Source organism: Salmo salar, chromosome 11 (assembly GCF_965601325.2).
Source record: "Salmo salar chromosome 11, fSalSal1, whole genome shotgun sequence".
NCBI classification, from domain to species: Eukaryota; Metazoa; Chordata; class Actinopteri; order Salmoniformes; family Salmonidae; genus Salmo; species Salmo salar.
In genome coordinates this window covers 50,656,419-50,679,131 of record NC_138301.1, presented here as the reverse complement: position 1 = coordinate 50,679,131, position 22,713 = coordinate 50,656,419, and the positions used below count along the sequence as shown (strand labels likewise).

The 22,713-nt window shown below is 44.7% G+C and overlaps 1 protein-coding gene across 2 annotated transcripts in view; it reads left to right on the top strand.

Annotated features, from left to right (window-relative positions):
- The window catches only part of LOC106587942 (sodium/potassium/calcium exchanger 1), a 340,340-nt gene that overhangs the window by 196,009 nt on the left and 121,618 nt on the right, over window positions 1–22,713 (top strand). The gene's annotated exons all lie outside the window — the stretch shown is intronic.

Sequence of the window (22,713 nt, the reverse complement as noted above, 5' to 3'; positions counted from 1 at the left end):
CATCATCTGACTGTTAGCTCATCTTCACAGCAGCATCAGACTGTTAGCTTCACAGCAGCATCAGACTGTTAGCTTCACAGCATCATCAGACTGTTAGCTCAGCTTCACAGCATCATCAGACTGTTAGCTCAGCTTCACAGCATCATCAGACTGTTAGCTCAGCTTCACTGCATCATCAGACTGTTAGCTCAGCTTCACAGAAGCATCAGGCTATTAGCTTCACAGCAGCATCAGTCTGTTAGCTTAACAGCAGCATCAGATTTTTAGCTTCACAGCAGCATCAGACTGTTAGCTCAGGTTCACAGCGGCATCAGACTGTTAGCTCAGCTTCATTAGCATCATCAGACTGTTAGTTCAGCTTCACAGCAGCATCAGACTGTTAGCTTCACAGAAGCACCAGACTATTTGCTTCACATCAGCATCAGACTGATATCTTCACAGAAGCATCAGACTATTAGCTTCACAGCAGCATCAGACTGTTAGCTTCACAGCATCATCAGACTGTTAGCTCAGCTTCACAGAAGCATCAAACTATTAGCTTCACAGCAGCATCAGACTATTAGCTTCACAGCAGCATCAGACTGTTAGCTTCACAGCAGTATCAGACTGTTAGCTCAGCTTCACAGCATCATCAGACTGTTAGCTCAGCTTCACAGCATCATCAGACAGTTAGCTCATCTTCACAGCATCATCTGACTGTTAGCTCATCTTCACAGCAGCATCAGACTGTTAGCTTCACAGCAGCATCAGACTGTTAGCTTCACAGCATCATCAGACTGTTAGCTCAGCTTCACAGCATCATCAGACTGTTAGCTCAGCTTCACAGCATCATCAGACTGTTAGCTCAGCTTCACTGCATCATCAGACTGTTAGCTCAGCTTCACAGAAGCATCAGGCTATTAGCTTCACAGCAGCATCAGTCTGTTAGCTTAACAGCAGCATCAGATTTTTAGCTTCACAGCAGCATCAGACTGTTAGCTCAGGTTCACAGCAGCATCAGAGTATTAGCTTCACAGCATCATCAGACTGTTAGCTCAGGTTCACAGCAGCATCAGACTATTAGCTTCACAGCATCACCAGACTGTTAGCTCATCTTCACACCAGCATCAGACTGTTAGCTCAGCTTCACAGCATCATCACACAGTTAGCTCATCTTCACAGCATCATCAGACTGTTAGCTCAACTTCACAGCATCTTCAGACTGTTAGCTCAGCTTCACAGCATCATTAGACTGTTAGCTCAGCTTCACAGCAGCATCAGACTGTTAGCTTCACAGCAGCATCATACTGTTAGCTTCACAGCATCATCAGACTGTTAGCTCAGTTTCACAGCAGCATCAGACTGTTAGCTTCACTGCAGCATCAGACTTTTAGTTTCACAGCATCATCAGACTGTTAGATCAGCTTCACAGCATCATCAGACAGTTAGCCTATCTTCACAGCATAATCTGACTGTAAGCTCAGCTTCACAGCAGTATCAGACTGTTAGTTTCACAGCAGCATCAGACTGTTAGCTTCACAGCAGCATCAGACTGTTAGCTTCACAGCAGCATCAGACTGTTAGCTTAACAGCACCATCAGACTGTTAGCTCAGCTTCACAGCATCATCAGACTGTTAGCTTCACAGCAGCATCAGACTGTTAGCTTAACAGCACCATCAGACTGTTAGCTCAGCTTCACAGCATCATCAGACTGTTAGCTCAGCTTCACAGCATCATCAGACTGTTATCTTCACAGCAGCATCAGACTTTTAGTTTCACAGCATCATCAGACTGTTAGCTCAGCTTCACAGCAGCATCAGACTGTTAGCTCAGCTTCACAGCAGCATCAGACGTTTAGCTTCACAGCAGCATCAGACTGTTAGCTTCACAGCAGCATCAGACTGTTAGCTTCAAAGCATCATCAGACTGTTAGCTCAGCTTCACAGCATCATCAGACTGTTAGCTCAGCTTTACAGCAGCATCAGACTGTTAGCTTCACAGCAGCATCAGACTTTTAGTTTCACAGCATCATCAGACTGTTAGCTCAGCTTCACAGCATCATCAGAAAGTTAGCTCATCTTCACAGCATCATCTGACTGTTAGCTCAGCTTCACAGCAGTATCAGACTGTTAGTTTCACAGCAGCATCAGACTGGTAGCTTCAAAGCAGCATCAGACTGTTAGCTTCACAGCAGCATCAGACTGTTAGCTTCACAGCAGCATCAGACTGTTAGCTTCACAGCAGCATCAGACTGTTAGCTTCACAGCAGCATCAGACTATTAGCTTCACAGCATCATCAGACTGTTAGCTCAGCTTCACAGCAGCATCAGACTGTTAGCTCAGCTTCACAGCATCATCAGACTGTTTGCTCAGCTTCACAGCATCATCAGACTGTTAGCTCAGCTTCACAGCATCATCAGACTGTTAGCTCAGCTTCACAGCAGCATCAGACTGTTAGCTCATCTTCACAGCATCATCAGACTGTTAGCTTCACAGCAGCATCAGACTTTTAGTTTCACAGCATCATCAGACTGTTAGCTCACCTTCACAGCAGCATCAGACTATTAGCTTCACAGCAGCATCAGACTGTTAGCTCAGCTTCACAGCATCATCAGACTGTTAGCTCAGCTTTACTGCATCATCAGACTGTTGGCTCAGCTTCACAGAAGCATCAGGCTATTAGCTTCACAGCAGCATCAGTCTGTTAGCTTAACAGCAGCATCAGATTTTTAGCTTCACAGCAGCATCAGACTGTTAGCTCAGGTTCACAGCAGCATCAGACTATTAGCTTCACAGCATCATCAGACTGTTAGCTCAGGTTCACAGCAGCATCAGACTATTAGCTTCACAGCATCACCAGACTGTTAGCTCATCTTCACACCAGCATCAGACTGTTAGCTCAGCTTCACAGCATCATCACACAGTTAGCTCATCTTCACAGCATCATCAGACTGTTAGCTCAACTTCACAGCATCTTCAGACTGTTAGCTCAGCTTCACAGCATCATTAGACTGTTAGCTCAGCTTCACAGCAGCATCAGACTGTTAGCTTCACAGCAGCATCAGACTGTTAGCTTCACAGCATCATCAGACTGTTAGCTCAGCTTCACAGCATCATCAGACTGTTAGCTCAGTTTCACAGCAGCATCAGACTGTTAGCTTCACTGCAGCATCAGACTTTTAGTTTCACAGCATCATCAGACTGTTAGCTCAGCTTCACAGCATCATCAGAAAGTTAGCTCATCTTCACAGCATCATCTGACTGTTAGCTCAGCTTCACAGCAGTATCAGACTGTTAGTTTCACAGCAGCATCAGACTGGTAGCTTCAAAGCAGCATCAGACTGTTAGCTTCACAGCAGCATCAGACTGTTAGCTTCACAGCAGCATCAGACTGTTAGCTTCACAGCAGCATCAGACTGTTAGCTTCACAGCAGCATCAGACTATTAGCTTCACAGCATCATCAGACTGTTAGCTCAGCTTCACAGCAGCATCAGACTGTTAGCTCAGCTTCACAGCATCATCAGACTGTTTGCTCAGCTTCACAGCATCATCAGACTGTTAGCTCAGCTTCACAGCATCATCAGACTGTTAGCTCAGCTTCACAGCAGCATCAGACTGTTAGCTCATCTTCACAGCATCATCAGACTGTTAGCTTCACAGCAGCATCAGACTTTTAGTTTCACAGCATCATCAGACTGTTAGCTCAGCTTCACAGCAGCATCAGACTATTAGCTTCACAGCAGCATCAGACTGTTAGCTCAGCTTCACAGCATCATCAGACTGTTAGCTCAGCTTCACTGCATCATCAGACTGTTGGCTCAGCTTCACAGAAGCATCAGGCTATTAGCTTCACAGCAGCATCAGTCTGTTAGCTTAACAGCAGCATCAGATTTTTAGCTTCACAGCAGCATCAGACTGTTAGCTCAGGTTCACAGCAGCATCAGACTATTAGCTTCACAGCATCATCAGACTGTTAGCTCAGGTTCACAGCAGCATCAGACTATTAGCTTCACAGCATCACCAGACTGTTAGCTCATCTTCACACCAGCATCAGACTGTTAGCTCAGCTTCACAGCATCATCACACAGTTAGCTCATCTTCACAGCATCATCAGACTGTTAGCTCAACTTCACAGCATCTTCAGACTGTTAGCTCAGCTTCACAGCATCATTAGACTGTTAGCTCAGCTTCACAGCAGCATCAGACTGTTAGCTTCACAGCAGCATCAGACTGTTAGCTTCACAGCATCATCAGACTGTTAGCTCAGCTTCACAGCATCATCAGACTGTTAGCTCAGTTTCACAGCAGCATCAGACTGTTAGCTTCACTGCAGCATCAGATTTTTAGCTTCACAGCAGCATCAGACTGTTAGCTCAGGTTCACAGCAGCATCAGACTATTAGCTTCACAGCATCATCAGACTGTTAGCTCAGGTTCACAGCAGCATCAGACTATTAGCTTCACAGCATCACCAGACTGTTAGCTCATCTTCACACCAGCATCAGACTGTTAGCTCAGCTTCACAGCATCATCACACAGTTAGCTCATCTTCACAGCATCATCAGACTGTTAGCTCAACTTCACAGCATCTTCAGACTGTTAGCTCAGCTTCACAGCATCATTAGACTGTTAACTCAGCTTCACAGCAGCATCAGACTGTTAGCTTCACAGCAGCATCAGACTGTTAGCTTCACAGCATCATCAGACTGTTAGCTCAGCTTCACAGCATCATCAGACTGTTAGCTCAGTTTCACAGCAGCATCAGACTGTTAGCTTCACTGCTGCATCAGACTTTTAGTTTCACAGCATCATCAGACTGTTAGCTCAGCTTCACAGCATCATCAGACAGTTAGCTCATCTTCACAGCATAATCTGACTGTAAGCTCAGCTTCACAGCAGTATCAGACTGTTAGTTTCACAGCAGCATCAGACTGTTAGCTTCACAGCATCATCACACTGTTAGCTCAGCTTCACAGCATCATCAGACTGTTAGCTCAGCTTAACAGCAGCATCAGACTGTTAGCTTCACAGCAGCATCAGACTTTTAGTTTAACAGCATCATCAGACTGTTAGCTCAGCTTCACAGAAGCATCAGACTGTTAGCTCACCTTCACAGCATCATCAGACTGTTAGCTCAGCTTCACAGCATCATCAGACAGTTAGCTCATCTTCACAGCATCATCTGACTGTTAGCTTCACAGCAGCATCAGACTGTTAGCTTCACAGCATCATCAGACTGCCAGCTTCACAGCATCATCAGACTGTTAGCTCAGCTTCACAGCATCATCAGACTGTTAGCTCAGGTTCACAGCATCATCTGAAAGGTTAACTTCACAGCAGCATCAGACTTTTAGTTTCACAGCATCATCAGACTGTTAGCTCAGCTTCACAGCAGCATCAGACTATTAGCTTCACAGCAGCATCAGACTGTTAGCTCAGCTTCACAGCAGTATCAGACTGTTAGCTTCACAGCATCATCAGACTGTTAGTTTCACAGCAGCATCAGACTGTTAGCTTCACAGCAGCATCAGGCTGTTAGCTTAACAGCATCATCAGACTGTTAGCTCAGCTTCACAGCAGCATCAGACTATTAGCTTCCCAGCAGCATCAGACTGTTAGCTCAGCTTCACAGCATCATCAGACTGTTAGCTCAGCTTCACAGCAGCATCAGACTGTTAGCTCAGCTTCACAGCAGCATCAGACTTTTTGCTTCACAGCAGCATCAGACTGTTAGCTTCACAGCAGCATCAGACTGTTAGCTTCACAGCATCATCACACTGTTAGCTCAGCTTCACAGCATCATCAGACTGTTAGCTCAGCTTCACAGCAGCATCAGACTGTTAGCTTCACAGCAGCATCAGACTTTTAGTTTCACAGCATCATCAGACTGTTAGCTCAGCTTCACAGAAGCATCAGACTGTTAGCTCAGCTTCACAGCATCATCAGACTGTTAGCTCAGCTTCACAGCATCATCAGACAGTTAGCTCATCTTCACAGCATCATCTGACTGTTAGCTTCACAGCAGCATCAGACTGTTAGCTTCACAGCATCATCAGACTGTTAGCTCAGCTTCACAGCATCATCTGACTGTTTGCTCAGCTTCACAGCAGCATCAGACTGTTAGCTTCACAGCATCATCAGACTGTTAGTTTCACAGCAGCATTTGACTGTTAGCTCAGCTTCACAGCAGTATCAGACTGTTAGCTTCACATCATCATCAGACTGTTAGCTTCACAGCATCATCAGACTGTTATCTTCACAGCATCATCAGACTGTTAGCTCAGCTTCACAGCATCATCAGACTGTTAGTTTCACAGCAGCATCAGACTGTTAGTTTCACAGCAGCATCAGACTGTTAGCTCATCTTCACAGCATCATCAGACAGTTAGCTCATCTTCACAGCAGCATCAGACTGTTAGCTCATCTTCACAGCATCATCAGACAGTTAGCTCAGCTTCACAGCATCATCAGACTGTTAGCTCAGCTTCACAGCAGCATCAGACTGTTAGCTTCACAGCAGCATCAGACTTTTAGTTTCACAGCATCATCAGACTGTTAGCTCAACATCACAGCAGCATCAGACTATTAGCTTCACAGCAGCATCAGACTTTTAGTTTCACAGCATCATCAGACTGTTAGCTCAGCTTCACAGCATCATCAGACAGTTATCTCATCTTCACAGCATCATCAGACTGTTAGCTCAGCTTCACATCAGCATCAGACTGTTAGCTTCACAGCGGCATCAGACTGTTAGTTTCACAGCATCATCAGACTGTTAGTTTCACAGCAGCATCAGACTGTTAGCTCAGCTTCACAGCAGTATCAGACTGTTAGCTTCACAGCATCATCAGACTGTTAGTTTCACAGCATTATCAGACTGTTACCTTCACAGCATCATCAGACTGTTAGCTCAGCTTCACAGCAGCATCAGACTATTAGCTTCACAGCAGCATCAGACTGTTAGCTCAGCTTCACAGCATTATCAGACAGTTAGCTCATCTTCACAGCATCATCAGACTGTTAGTTTCACAGCAGCATCAGACAGTTAGTTTCAGATCAGCATCAGACAGTTAGTTTCATAGCAGCATCAGACAGTTAGTTTCAGATCAGCATCAGACTGTTAGCTTCACAGCGGCATCAGACTGTTAGTTTCACAGCATCATCAGACTGTTAGTTTCACAGCAGCATCAGACTGTTAGCTCAGCTTCACAGCAGTATCAGACTGTTAGCTTCACAGCATCATCAGACTGTTAGTTTCACAGCATTATCAGACTGTTACCTTCACAGCATCATCAGACTGTTAGCTCAGCTTCACAGCAGCATCAGACTATTAGCTTCACAGCAGCATCAGACTGTTAGCTCAGCTTCACAGCATTATCAGACTGTTAGCTCAGCTTCACAGCATCATCACACAGTTAGCTCATCTTCACAGCATCATCAGACTGTTAACTCAGCTTCACAGCAGCATCAGACTGTTAGCTTCACAGCATCATCAGACTGTTAGCTCAGCTTCACAGCATCATCAGACTGTTAGCTCAGTTTCACAGCAGCATCAGACTGTTAGCTTCACTGCAGCATCAGACTTTTAGTTTCACAGCATCATCAGACTGTTAGCTCAGCTTCACAGCATCATCAGACAGTTAGCTCATCTTCACAGCATAATCTGACTGTAAGCTCAGCTTCACAGCAGTATCAGACTGTTAGTTTCACAGCATCATCAGACTGTTAGCTTCACAGCATCATCACACTGTTAGCTCAGCTTCACAGCATCATCAGACTGTTAGCTCAGCTTCACAGCAGCATCAGACTGTTAGCTTCACAGCAGCATCAGACTTTTAGTTTAACAGCATCATCAGACTGTTAGCTCAGCTTCACAGAAGCATCAGACTGTTAGCTCAGCTTCACAGCATCATCAGACTGTTAGCTCAGCTTCACAGCATCATCAGACAGTTAGCTCATCTTCACAGTATCATCTGACTGTTAGCTTCACAGCAGCATCAGACTCTTAGCTTCACAGCATCATCAGACTGCCAGCTTCACAGCATCATCAGACTGTTAGCTCAGCTTCACAGCATCATCAGACTGTTAGCTCAGGTTCACAGCATCATCTGAAAGGTTAACTTCACAGCACCATCAGACTTTTAGTTTCACAGCATCATCAGACTGTTAGCTCAGCTTCACAGCAGCATCAGACTATTAGCTTCATAGCAGCATCAGACTGTTAGCTCAGCTTCACAGCAGTATCAGACTGTTAGCTTCACAGCATCATCAGACTGTTAGTTTCACAGCAGCATCAGACTGTTAGCTTCACAGCAGCATCAGGCTGTTAGCTTCACAGCATCATCAGACTGTTAGCTCAGCTCCACAGCAGCATCAGACTATTAGCTTCCCAGCAGCATCAGACTGTTAGCTCAGCTTCACAGCATCATCAGACTGTTAGCTCAGCTTCACAGCAGCATCAGACTGTTAGCTCAGCTTCACAGCAGCATCAGACTTTTTGCTTCACAGCAGCATCAGACTGTTAGCTTCACAGCAGCATCAGACTGTTAGCTTCACAGCATCATCACACTGTTAGCTCAGCTTCACAGCATCATCAGACTGTTAGCTCAGCTTCACAGCAGCATCAGACTGTTAGCTTCACAGCAGCATCAGACTTTTAGTTTCACAGCATCATCAGACTGTTAGCTCAGCTTCACAGAAGCATCAGACTGTTAGCTCAGCTTCACAGCATCATCAGACTGTTAGCTCAGCTTCACAGCATCATCAGACAGTTAGCTCATCTTCACAGCATCATCTGACTGTTAGCTTCACAGCAGCATCAGACTGTTAGCTTCACAGCATCATCAGACTGTTAGCTCAGCTTCACAGCATCATCTGACTGTTTGCTCAGCTTCACAGCAGCATCAGACTGTTAGCTTCACAGCATCATCAGACTGTTAGTTTCACAGCACCATTTGACTGTTAGCTCAGCTTCACAGCAGTATCAGACTGTTAGCTTCACATCATCATCAGACTGTTAGCTTCACAGCATCATCAGACTGTTAGCTTCACAGCATCATCAGACTGTTAGCTCAGCTTCACAGCATCATCAGACTGTTAGTTTCACAGCAGCATCAGACTGTTAGTTTCACAGCAGCATCAGACTGTTAGCTCATCTTCACAGCATCATCAGACAGTTAGCTCATCTTCACAGCAGCATCAGACTGTTAGCTCATCTTCACAGCATCATCAGACAGTTAGCTCAGCTTCACAGCATCATCAGACTGTTAGCTCAGCTTCACAGCAGCATCAGACTGTTAGCTTCACAGCAGCATCAGACTTTTAGTTTCACAGCATCATCAGACTGTTAGCTCAACATCACAGCAGCATCAGACTATTAGCTTCACAGCAGCATCAGACTTTTAGTTTCACAGCATCATCAGACTGTTAGCTCAGCTTCACAGCATCATCAGACAGTTATCTCATCTTCACAGCATCATCAGACTGTTAGCTCAGCTTCACATCAGCATCAGACTGTTAGCTTCACAGTGGCATCAGACTGTTAGTTTCACAGCATCATCAGACTGTTAGTTTCACAGCAGCATCAGACTGTTAGCTCAGCTTCACAGCAGTATCAGACTGTTAGCTTCACAGCATCATCAGACTGTTAGTTTCACAGCATTATCAGACTGTTAGTTTCACAGCATTATCAGACTGTTACCTTCACAGCATCATCAGACTGTTAGCTCAGCTTCACAGCAGCATCAGACTATTAGCTTCACAGCAGCATCAGACTGTTAGCTCAGCTTCACAGCATTATAAGACAGTTAGCTCATCTTCACAGCATCATCAGACTGTTAGTTTCACAGCAGCATCAGACAGTTAGTTTCAGATCAGCATCAGACTGTTAGTTTCACAGCAGCATCAGACAGTTAGTTTCAGATCAGAATCAGACTGTTCGTTTCACAGCAGCATCAGACTGTTAGCTCATCTTCACAGCATCATCAGACAGTTAGCTCAGCTTCACAGCATCATCAGACTGTTAGCTCAGCTTCACAGCAGCATCAGACTGTTAGCTTCACAGCATCATCAGACTGTTAGTTTCACAGCAGCATTTGACTGTTAGCTCAGCTTCACAGCAGTATCAGACTGTTAGCTTCACATCATCATCAGACTGTTAGCTTCACAGCATCATCAGACTGTTAGCTTCACAGCATCATCAGACTGTTAGCTCAGCTTCACAGCATCATCAGACTGTTAGTTTCACAGCAGCATCAGACTGTTAGTTTCACAGCAGCATCAGACTGTTAGCTCATCTTCACAGCATCATCAGACAGTTAGCTCATCTTCACAGCAGCATCAGACTGTTAGCTCATCTTCACAGCATCATCAGACAGTTAGCTCAGCTTCACAGCATCATCAGACTGTTAGCTCAGCTTCACAGCAGCATCAGACTGTTAGCTTCACAGCAGCATCAGACTTTTAGTTTCACAGCATCATCAGACTGTTAGCTCAACATCACAGCAGCATCAGACTATTAGCTTCACAGCAGCATCAGACTTTTAGTTTCACAGCATCATCAGACTGTTAGCTCAGCTTCACAGCATCATCAGACAGTTATCTCATCTTCACAGCATCATCAGACTGTTAGCTCAGCTTCACATCAGCATCAGACTGTTAGCTTCACAGCGGCATCAGACTGTTAGTTTCACAGCATCATCAGACTGTTAGTTTCACAGCAGCATCAGACTGTTAGCTCAGCTTCACAGCAGTATCAGACTGTTAGCTTCACAGCATCATCAGACTGTTAGTTTCACAGCATTATCAGACTGTTACCTTCACAGCATCATCAGACTGTTAGCTCAGCTTCACAGCAGCATCAGACTATTAGCTTCACAGCAGCATCAGACTGTTAGCTCAGCTTCACAGCATTATCAGACAGTTAGCTCATCTTCACAGCATCATCAGACTGTTAGTTTCACAGCAGCATCAGACAGTTAGTTTCAGATCAGCATCAGACTGTTAGTTTCACAGCAGCATCAGACAGTTAGTTTCAGATCAGCATCAGACTGTTCGTTTCACAGCAGCATCAGACTGTTAGCTCATCTTCACAGCATCATCAGACAGTTAGCTCAGCTTCACAGCATCATCAGACTGTTAGCTCAGCTTCACAGCAGCATCAGACTGTTAGCTTCACAGCAGCATCAGACTTTTAGTTTCACAGCATCATCAGACTGTTAGCTCAGCTTCACAGCATCATCAGACAGTTAGCTCAGCTTCACAGCATCATCAGACAGCTAGCTCATCTTCACAGCATCATCAGACTGTTAGCTCAGCTTCACAGCATCATCAGACAGTTAGCTCATCTTCACAGCATCATCAGACTGTTAGTTTCACAGCATTATCAGACTGTTACGTTCACAGCATCATCAGACTGTTAGCTCAGCTTCACAGCAGCATCAGACTATTAGCTTCACAGCAGCATCAGACTGTTAGCTCAGCTTCACAGCATCATCAGACAGTTAGCTCATCTTCACAGCATCATCAGACTGTTAGTTTCACAGCAGCATCAGACAGTTAGTTTCAGATCAGCATCAGACTGTTAGTTTCACAGCAGCATCAGACAGTTAGTTTCAGATCAGCATCAGACTGTTAGTTTCACAGCAGCATCAGACTGTTAGCTCAGCTTCACAGCAGTATCAGACTGTTAGCTTCACAGCATCATCAGACTGTTAGTTTCACAGCATTATCAGACTGTTACCTTCACAGCATCATCAGACTGTTAGCTCAGCTTCACAGCAGCATCAGACTATTAGCTTCACAGCAGCATCAGACTGTTAGCTCAGCTTCACAGCATTATCAGACAGTTAGCTCATCTTCACAGCATCATCAGACTGTTAGTTTCACAGCAGCATCAGACAGTTAGTTTCAGATCAGCATCAGACAGTTAGTTTCACAGCAGCATCAGACAGTTAGTTTCAGATCAGCATCAGACTGTTCGTTTCACAGCAGCATCAGACTGTTAGCTCATCTTCACAGCATCATCAGACAGTTAGCTCAGCTTCACAGCATCATCAGACTGTTAGCTCAGCTTCACAGCAGCATCAGACTGTTAGCTTCACAGCATCATCAGACTGTTAGTTTCACAGCAGCATTTGACTGTTAGCTCAGCTTCACAGCAGTATCAGACTGTTAGCTTCACATCATCATCAGACTGTTAGCTTCACAGCATCATCAGACTGTTAGCTTCACAGCATCATCAGACTGTTAGCTCAGCTTCACAGCATCATCAGACTGTTAGTTTCACAGCAGCATCAGACTGTTAGTTTCACAGCAGCATCAGACTGTTAGCTCATCTTCACAGCATCATCAGACAGTTAGCTCATCTTCACAGCAGCATCAGACTGTTAGCTCATCTTCACAGCATCATCAGACAGTTAGCTCAGCTTCACAGCATCATCAGACTGTTAGCTCAGCTTCACAGCAGCATCAGACTGTTAGCTTCACAGCAGCATCAGACTTTTAGTTTCACAGCATCATCAGACTGTTAGCTCAACATCACAGCAGCATCAGACTATTAGCTTCACAGCAGCATCAGACTGTTAGCTCAGGTTCACAGCAGCATCAGACTATTAGCTTCACAGCATCATCAGACTGTTAGCTCAGGTTCACAGCAGCATCAGACTATTAGCTTCACAGCATCACCAGACTGTTAGCTCATCTTCACACCAGCATCAGACTGTTAGCTCAGCTTCACAGCATCATCACACAGTTAGCTCATCTTCACAGCATCATCAGACTGTTAACTCAGCTTCACAGCAGCATCAGACTGTTAGCTTCACAGCATCATCAGACTGTTAGCTCAGCTTCACAGCATCATCAGACTGTTAGCTCAGTTTCACAGCAGCATCAGACTGTTAGCTTCACTGCAGCATCAGACTTTTAGTTTCACAGCATCATCAGACTGTTAGCTCAGCTTCACAGCATCATCAGACAGTTAGCTCATCTTCACAGCATAATCTGACTGTAAGCTGAGCTTCACAGCAGTATCAGACTGTTAGTTTCACAGCAGCATCAGACTGTTAGCTTCACAGCATCATCACACTGTTAGCTCAGCTTCACAGCATCATCAGACTGTTAGCTCAGCTTCACAGCAGCATCAGACTGTTAGCTTCACAGCAGCATCAGACTTTTAGTTTAACAGCATCATCAGACTGTTAGCTCAGCTTCACAGAAGCATCAGACTGTTAGCTCAGCTTCACAGCATCATCAGACTGTTAGCTCAGCTTCACAGCATCATCAGACAGTTAGCTCATCTTCACAGTATCATCTGACTGTTAGCTTCACAGCAGCATCAGACTCTTAGCTTCACAGCATCATCAGACTGCCAGCTTCACAGCATCATCAGACTGTTAGCTCAGCTTCACAGCATCATCAGACTGTTAGCTCAGGTTCACAGCATCATCTGAAAGGTTAACTTCACAGCAGCATCAGACTTTTAGTTTCACAGCATCATCAGACTGTTAGCTCAGCTTCACAGCAGCATCAGACTATTAGCTTCACAGCAGCATCAGACTGTTAGCTCAGCTTCACAGCATTATAAGACAGTTAGCTCATCTTCACAGCATCATCAGACAGTTAGCTCAGCTTCACAGCATCATCAGACTGTTAGCTCAGCTTCACAGCAGCATCAGACTGTTAGCTTCACAGCAGCATCAGACTTTTAGTTTCACAGCATCATCAGACTGTTAGCTCAACATCACAGCAGCATCAGACTATTAGCTTCACAGCAGCATCAGACTTTTAGTTTCACAGCATCATCAGACTGTTAGCTCAGCTTCACAGCATCATCAGACAGTTATCTCATCTTCACAGCATCATCAGACTGTTAGCTCAGCTTCACATCAGCATCAGACTGTTAGCTTCACAGCGGCATCAGACTGTTAGTTTCACAGCATCATCAGACTGTTAGTTTCACAGCAGCATCAGACTCTTAGCTCAGCTTCACAGCAGTATCAGACTGTTAGCTTCACAGCATCATCAGACTGTTAGTTTCACAGCATTATCAGACTGTTAGTTTCACAGCATTATCAGACTGTTACCTTCACAGCATCATCAGACTGTTAGCTCAGCTTCACAGCAGCATCAGACTATTAGCTTCACAGCAGCATCAGACTGTTAGCTCAGCTTCACAGCATTATAAGACAGTTAGCTCATCTTCACAGCATCATCAGACTGTTAGTTTCACAGCAGCATCAGACAGTTAGTTTCAGATCAGCATCAGACTGTTAGTTTCACAGCAGCATCAGACAGTTAGTTTCAGATCAGAATCAGACTGTTCGTTTCACAGCAGCATCAGACTGTTAGCTCATCTTCACAGCATCATCAGACAGTTAGCTCAGCTTCACAGCATCATCAGACTGTTAGCTCAGCTTCACAGCAGCATCAGACTGTTAGCTTCACAGCATCATCAGACTGTTAGTTTCACAGCAGCATTTGACTGTTAGCTCAGCTTCACAGCAGTATCAGACTGTTAGCTTCACATCATCATCAGACTGTTAGCTTCACAGCATCATCAGACTGTTAGCTTCACATCATCATCAGACTGTTAGCTCAGCTTCACAGCATCATCAGACTGTTAGTTTCACAGCAGCATCAGACTGTTAGTTTCACAGCAGCATCAGACTGTTAGCTCATCTTCACAGCATCATCAGACAGTTAGCTCATCTTCACAGCAGCATCAGACTGTTAGCTCATCTTCACAGCATCATCAGACAGTTAGCTCAGCTTCACAGCATCATCAGACTGTTAGCTCAGCTTCACAGCAGAATCAGACTGTTAGCTTCACAGCAGCATCAGACTTTTAGTTTCACAGCATCATCAGACTGTTAGCTCAACATCACAGCAGCATCAGACTATTAGCTTCACAGCAGCATCAGACTTTTAGTTTCACAGCATCATCAGACTGTTAGCTCAGCTTCACAGCATCATCAGACAGTTATCTCATCTTCACAGCATCATCAGACTGTTAGCTCAGCTTCACATCAGCATCAGACTGTTAGCTTCACAGCGGCATCAGACTGTTAGTTTCACAGCATCATCAGACTGTTAGTTTCACAGCAGCATCAGACTGTTAGCTCAGCTTCACAGCAGTATCAGACTGTTAGCTTCACAGCATCATCAGACTGTTAGTTTCACAGCATTATCAGACTGTTACCTTCACAGCATCATCAGACTGTTAGCTCAGCTTCACAGCAGCATCAGACTATTAGCTTCACAGCAGCATCAGACTGTTAGCTCAGCTTCACAGCATTATCAGACAGTTAGCTCATCTTCACAGCATCATCAGACTGTTAGTTTCACAGCAGCATCAGACAGTTAGTTTCAGATCAGCATCAGACTGTTAGTTTCACAGCAGCATCAGACAGTTAGTTTCAGATCAGCATCAGACTGTTCGTTTCACAGCAGCATCAGACTGTTAGCTCATCTTCACAGCATCATCAGACAGTTAGCTCAGCTTCACAGCATCATCAGACTGTTAGCTCAGCTTCACAGCAGCATCAGACTGTTAGCTTCACAGCAGCATCAGACTTTTAGTTTCACAGCATCATCAGACTGTTAGCTCAGCTTCACAGCATCATCAGACAGTTAGCTCAGCTTCACAGCATCATCAGACAGCTAGCTCATCTTCACAGCATCATCAGACTGTTAGCTCAGCTTCACAGCATCATCAGACAGTTAGCTCATCTTCACAGCATCATCAGACTGTTAGTTTCACAGCATTATCAGACTGTTACGTTCACAGCATCATCAGACTGTTAGCTCAGCTTCACAGCAGCATCAGACTATTAGCTTCACAGCAGCATCAGACTGTTAGCTCAGCTTCACAGCATCATCAGACAGTTAGCTCATCTTCACAGCATCATCAGACTGTTAGTTTCACAGCAGCATCAGACAGTTAGTTTCAGATCAGCATCAGACTGTTAGTTTCACAGCAGCATCAGACAGTTAGTTTCAGATCAGCATCAGACTGTTAGTTTCACAGCAGCATCAGACTGTTAGCTCAGCTTCACAGCAGTATCAGACTGTTAGCTTCACAGCATCATCAGACTGTTAGTTTCACAGCATTATCAGACTGTTACCTTCACAGCATCATCAGACTGTTAGCTCAGCTTCTCAGCAGCATCAGACTATTAGCTTCACAGCAGCATCAGACTGTTAGCTCAGCTTCACAGCATCATCAGACAGTTAGCTCATCTTCACAGCATCATCAGACTGTTAGTTTCACAGCAGCATCAGACAGTTAGTTTCAGATCAGCATCAGACTGTTAGTTTCACAGCAGCATCAGACAGTTAGTTTCAGATCAGCATCAGACTGTTAGTTTCACAGCAGCATCAGACTGTTAGCTCAGCTTCACAGCAGTATCAGACTGTTAGCTTCACAGCATCATCAGACTGTTAGTTTCACAGCATTATCAGACTGTTACCTTCACAGCATCATCAGACTGTTAGCTCAGCTTCACAGCAGCATCAGACTATTAGCTTCACAGCAGCATCAGACTGTTAGCTCAGCTTCACAGCATTATCAGACAGTTAGCTCATCTTCACAGCATCATCAGACAGTTAGTTTCAGATCAGCATCAGACAGTTATCTCATCTTCACAGCATCATCAGACTGTTAGCTCAGCTTCACATCAGCATCAGACTGTTAGCTTCACAGCGGCATCAGACTGTTAGTTTCACAGCATCATCAGACTGTTAGTTTCACAGCAGCATCAGACTGTTAGCTCAGCTTCACAGCAGTATCAGACTGTTAGCTTCACAGCATCATCAGACTGTTAGCTTCACAGCATCATCAGACTGTTAGTTTCACAGCAGCATCAGACAGTTAGTTTCAGATCAGCATCAGACTGTTAGTTTCACAGCAGCATCAGACAGTTAGTTTCAGATCAGCATCAGACTGTTAGTTTCACAGCAGCATCAGACTGTTAGCTCAGCTTCACAGCAGTATCAGACTGTTAGCTTCACAGCATCATCAGACTGTTAGTTTCACAGCATTATCAGACTGTTACCTTCACAGCATCATCAGACTGTTAGCTCAGCTTCACAGCAGCATCAGACTATTAGCTTCACAGCAGCATCAGACTGTTAGCTCAGCTTCACAGCATTATCAGACAGTTAGCTCATCTTCACAGCATCATCAGACTGTTAGTTTCACAGCAGCATCAGACAGTTAGTTTCAGATCAGCATCAGACAGTTAGTTTCACAGCAGCATCAGACAGTTAGTTTCAGATCAGCATCAGACTGTTCGTTTCACAGCAGCATCAGACTGTTAGCTCATCTTCACAGCATCATCAGACAGTTAGCTCAGCTTCACAGCATCATCAGACTGTTAGCTCAGCTTCACAGCAGCATCAGACTGTTAGCTTCACAGCATCATCAGACTGTTAGTTTCACAGCAGCATTTGACTGTTAGCTCAGCTTCACAGCAGTATCAGACTGTTAGCTTCACATCATCATCAGACTGTTAGCTTCACAGCATCATCAGACTGTTAGCTTCACAGCATCATCAGACTGTTAGCTCAGCTTCACAGCATCATCAGACTGTTAGTTTCACAGCAGCATCAGACTGTTAGTTTCACAGCAGCATCAGACTGTTAGCTCATCTTCACAGCATCATCAGACAGTTAGCTCATCTTCACAGCAGCATCAGACTGTTAGCTCATCTTCACAGCATCATCAGACAGTTAGCTCAGCTTCACAGCATCATCAGACTGTTAGCTCAGCTTCACAGCAGCATCAGACTGTTAGCTTCACAGCAGCATCAGACTTTTAGTTTCACAGCATCATCAGACTGTTAGCTCAACATCACAGCAGCATCAGACTATTAGCTTCACAGCAGCATCAGACTGTTAGCTCAGGTTCACAGCAGCATCAGACTGTTAGCTCAGCTTCACAGCATCATCACACAGTTAGCTCATCTTCACAGCATCATCAGACTGTTAACTCAGCTTCACAGCAGCATCAGACTGTTAGCTTCACAGCATCACCAGACTGTTAGCTCAGCTTCACAGCATCATCAGACTGTTAGCTCAGTTTCACAGCAGCATCAGACTGTTAGCTTCACTGCAGCATCAGACTTTTAGTTTCACAGCATCATCAGACTGTTAGCTCAGCTTCACAGCATCATCAGACAGTTAGCTCATCTTCACAGCATAATCTGACTGTAAGCTCAGCTTCACAGCAGTATCAGACTGTTAGTTTCACAGCAGCATCAGACTGTTAGCTTCACAGCATCATCACACTGTTAGCTCAGCTTCACAGCATCATCAGACTGTTAGCTCAGCTTCACAGCAGCATCAGACTGTTAGCTTCACAGCAGCATCAGACTTTTAGTTTAACAGCATCATCAGACTGTTAGCTCAACATCACAGCAGCATCAGACTATTAGCTTCACAGCAGCATCAGACTTTTAGTTTCACAGCATCATCAGACTGTTAGCTCAGCTTCACAGCATCATCAGACAGTTATCTCATCTTCACAGCATCATCAGACTGTTAGCTCAGCTTCACATCAGCATCAGACTGTTAGCTTCACAGCGGCATCAGACTGTTAGTTTCACAGCATCATCAGACTGTTAGTTTCACAGCAGCATCAGACTGTTAGCTCAGCTTCACAGCAGTATCAGACTGTTAGCTTCACAGCATCATCAGACTGTTAGTTTCACAGCATTATCAGACTGTTACCTTCACAGCATCATCAGACTGTTAGCTCAGCTTCACAGCAGCATCAGACTATTAGCTTCACAGCAGCATCAGACTGTTAGCTCAGCTTCACAGCATTATCAGACAGTTAGCTCATCTTCACAGCATCATCAGACTGTTAGTTTCACAGCAGCATCAGACAGTTAGTTTCAGATCAGCATCAGACTGTTAGTTTCACAGCAGCATCAGACAGTTAGTTTCAGATCAGCATCAGACTGTTCGTTTCACAGCAGCATCAGACTGTTAGCTCATCTTCACAGCATCATCAGACAGTTAGCTCAGCTTCACAGCATCATCAGACTGTTAGCTCAGCTTCACAGCAGCATCAGACTGTTAGCTTCACAGCAGCATCAGACTTTTAGTTTCACAGCATCATCAGACTGTTAGCTCAGCTTCACAGCATCATCAGACAGTTAGCTCAGCTTCACAGCATCATCAGACAGCTAGCTCATCTTCACAGCATCATCAGACTGTTAGCTCAGCTTCACAGCATCATCAGACAGTTAGCTCATCTTCACAGCATCATCAGACTGTTAGTTTCACAGCATTATCAGACTGTTACGTTCACAGCATCATCAGACTGTTAGCTCAGCTTCACAGCAGCATCAGACTATTAGCTTCACAGCAGCATCAGACTGTTAGCTCAGCTTCACAGCATCATCAGACAGTTAGCTCATCTTCACAGCATCATCAGACTGTTAGTTTCACAGCAGCATCAGACAGTTAGTTTCAGATCAGCATCAGACTGTTAGTTTCACAGCAGCATCAGACAGTTAGTTTCAGATCAGCATCAGACTGTTAGTTTCACAGCAGCATCAGACTGTTAGCTCAGCTTCACAGCAGTATCAGACTGTTAGCTTCACAGCATCATCAGACTGTTAGTTTCACAGCATTATCAGACTGTTACCTTCACAGCATCATCAGACTGTTAGCTCAGCTTCTCAGCAGCATCAGACTATTAGCTTCACAGCAGCATCAGACTGTTAGCTCAGCTTCACAGCATCATCAGACAGTTAGCTCATCTTCACAGCATCATCAGACTGTTAGTTTCACAGCAGCATCAGACAGTTAGTTTCAGATCAGCATCAGACTGTTAGTTTCACAGCAGCATCAGACAGTTAGTTTCAGATCAGCATCAGACTGTTAGTTTCACAGCAGCATCAGACTGTTAGCTCAGCTTCACAGCAGTATCAGACTGTTAGCTTCACAGCATCATCAGACTGTTAGCTCAGTTTCACAGCAGCATCAGACTGTTAGCTTCACTGCAGCATCAGACTTTTAGTTTCACAGCATCATCAGACTGTTAGCTCAGCTTCACAGCATCATCAGACAGTTAGCTCATCTTCACAGCATAATCTGACTGTAAGCTCAGCTTCACAGCAGTATCAGACTGTTAGTTTCACAGCAGCATCAGACTGTTAGCTTCACAGCATCATCACACTGTTAGCTCAGCTTCACAGCATCATCAGACTGTTAGCTCAGCTTCACAGCAGCATCAGACTGTTAGCTTCACAGCAGCATCAGACTTTTAGTTTAACAGCATCATCAGACTGTTAGCTCAACATCACAGCAGCATCAGACTATTAGCTTCACAGCAGCATCAGACTTTTAGTTTCACAGCATCATCAGACTGTTAGCTCAGCTTCACAGCATCATCAGACAGTTATCTCATCTTCACAGCATCATCAGACTGTTAGCTCAGCTTCACATCAGCATCAGACTGTTAGCTTCACAGCGGCATCAGACTGTTAGTTTCACAGCATCATCAGACTGTTAGTTTCACAGCAGCATCAGACTGTTAGCTCAGCTTCACAGCAGTATCAGACTGTTAGCTTCACAGCATCATCAGACTGTTAGTTTCACAGCATTATCAGACTGTTACCTTCACAGCATCATCAGACTGTTAGCTCAGCTTCACAGCAGCATCAGACTATTAGCTTCACAGCAGCATCAGACTGTTAGCTCAGCTTCACAGCATTATCAGACAGTTAGCTCATCTTCACAGCATCATCAGACTGTTAGTTTCACAGCAGCATCAGACAGTTAGTTTCAGATCAGCATCAGACTGTTAGTTTCACAGCAGCATCAGACAGTTAGTTTCAGATCAGCATCAGACTGTTCGTTTCACAGCAGCATCAGACTGTTAGCTCATCTTCACAGCATCATCAGACAGTTAGCTCAGCTTCACAGCATCATCAGACTGTTAGCTCAGCTTCACAGCAGCATCAGACTGTTAGCTTCACAGCAGCATCAGACTTTTAGTTTCACAGCATCATCAGACTGTTAGCTCAGCTTCACAGCATCATCAGACAGTTAGCTCAGCTTCACAGCATCATCAGACAGCTAGCTCATCTTCACAGCATCATCAGACTGTTAGCTCAGCTTCACAGCATCATCAGACAGTTAGCTCATCTTCACAGCATCATCAGACTGTTAGTTTCACAGCATTATCAGACTGTTACGTTCACAGCATCATCAGACTGTTAGCTCAGCTTCACAGCAGCATCAGACTATTAGCTTCACAGCAGCATCAGACTGTTAGCTCAGCTTCACAGCATCATCAGACAGTTAGCTCATCTTCACAGCATCATCAGACTGTTAGTTTCACAGCAGCATCAGACAGTTAGTTTCAGATCAGCATCAGACTGTTAGTTTCACAGCAGCATCAGACAGTTAGTTTCAGATCAGCATCAGACTGTTAGTTTCACAGCAGCATCAGACTGTTAGCTCAGCTTCACAGCAGTATCAGACTGTTAGCTTCACAGCATCATCAGACTGTTAGTTTCACAGCATTATCAGACTGTTACCTTCACAGCATCATCAGACTGTTAGCTCAGCTTCTCAGCAGCATCAGACTATTAGCTTCACAGCAGCATCAGACTGTTAGCTCAGCTTCACAGCATCATCAGACAGTTAGCTCATCTTCACAGCATCATCAGACTGTTAGTTTCACAGCAGCATCAGACAGTTAGTTTCAGATCAGCATCAGACTGTTAGTTTCACAGCAGCATCAGACAGTTAGTTTCAGATCAGCATCAGACTGTTAGTTTCACAGCAGCATCAGACTGTTAGCTCAGCTTCACAGCAGTATCAGACTGTTAGCTTCACAGCATCATCAGACTGTTAGTTTCACAGCATTATCAGACTGTTACCTTCACAGCATCATCAGACTGTTAGCTCAGCTTCACAGCAGCATCAGACTATTAGCTTCACAGCAGCATCAGACTGTTAGCTCAGCTTCACAGCATTATCAGACAGTTAGCTCATCTTCACAGCATCATCAGACTGTTAGTTTCACAGCAGCATCAGACAGTTAGTTTCAGATCAGCATCAGACAGTTATCTCATCTTCACAGCATCATCAGACTGTTAGCTAAGCTTCACATCAGCATCAGACTGTTAGCTTCACAGCGGCATCAGACTGTTAGTTTCACAGCATCATCAGACTGTTAGTTTCACAGCAGCATCAGACTGTTAGCTCAGCTTCACAGCAGTATCAGACTGTTAGCTTCACAGCATCATCAGACTGTTAGCTTCACAGCATCATCAGACTGTTAGTTTCACAGCAGCATCAGACAGTTAGTTTCAGATCAGCATCAGACTGTTAGTTTCACAGCAGCATCAGACAGTTAGTTTCAGATCAGCATCAGACTGTTAGTTTCACAGCAGCATCAGACTGTTAGCTCAGCTTCACAGCAGTATCAGACTGTTAGCTTCACAGCATCATCAGACTGTTAGTTTCACAGCATTATCAGACTGTTACCTTCACAGCATCATCAGACTGTTAGCTCAGCTTCACAGCAGCATCAGACTATTAGCTTCACAGCAGCATCAGACTGTTAGCTCAGCTTCACAGCATTATCAGACAGTTAGCTCATCTTCACAGCATCATCAGACTGTTAGTTTCACAGCAGCATCAGACAGTTAGTTTCAGATCAGCATCAGACTGTTAGTTTCACAGCAGCATCAGACAGTTAGTTTCAGATCAGC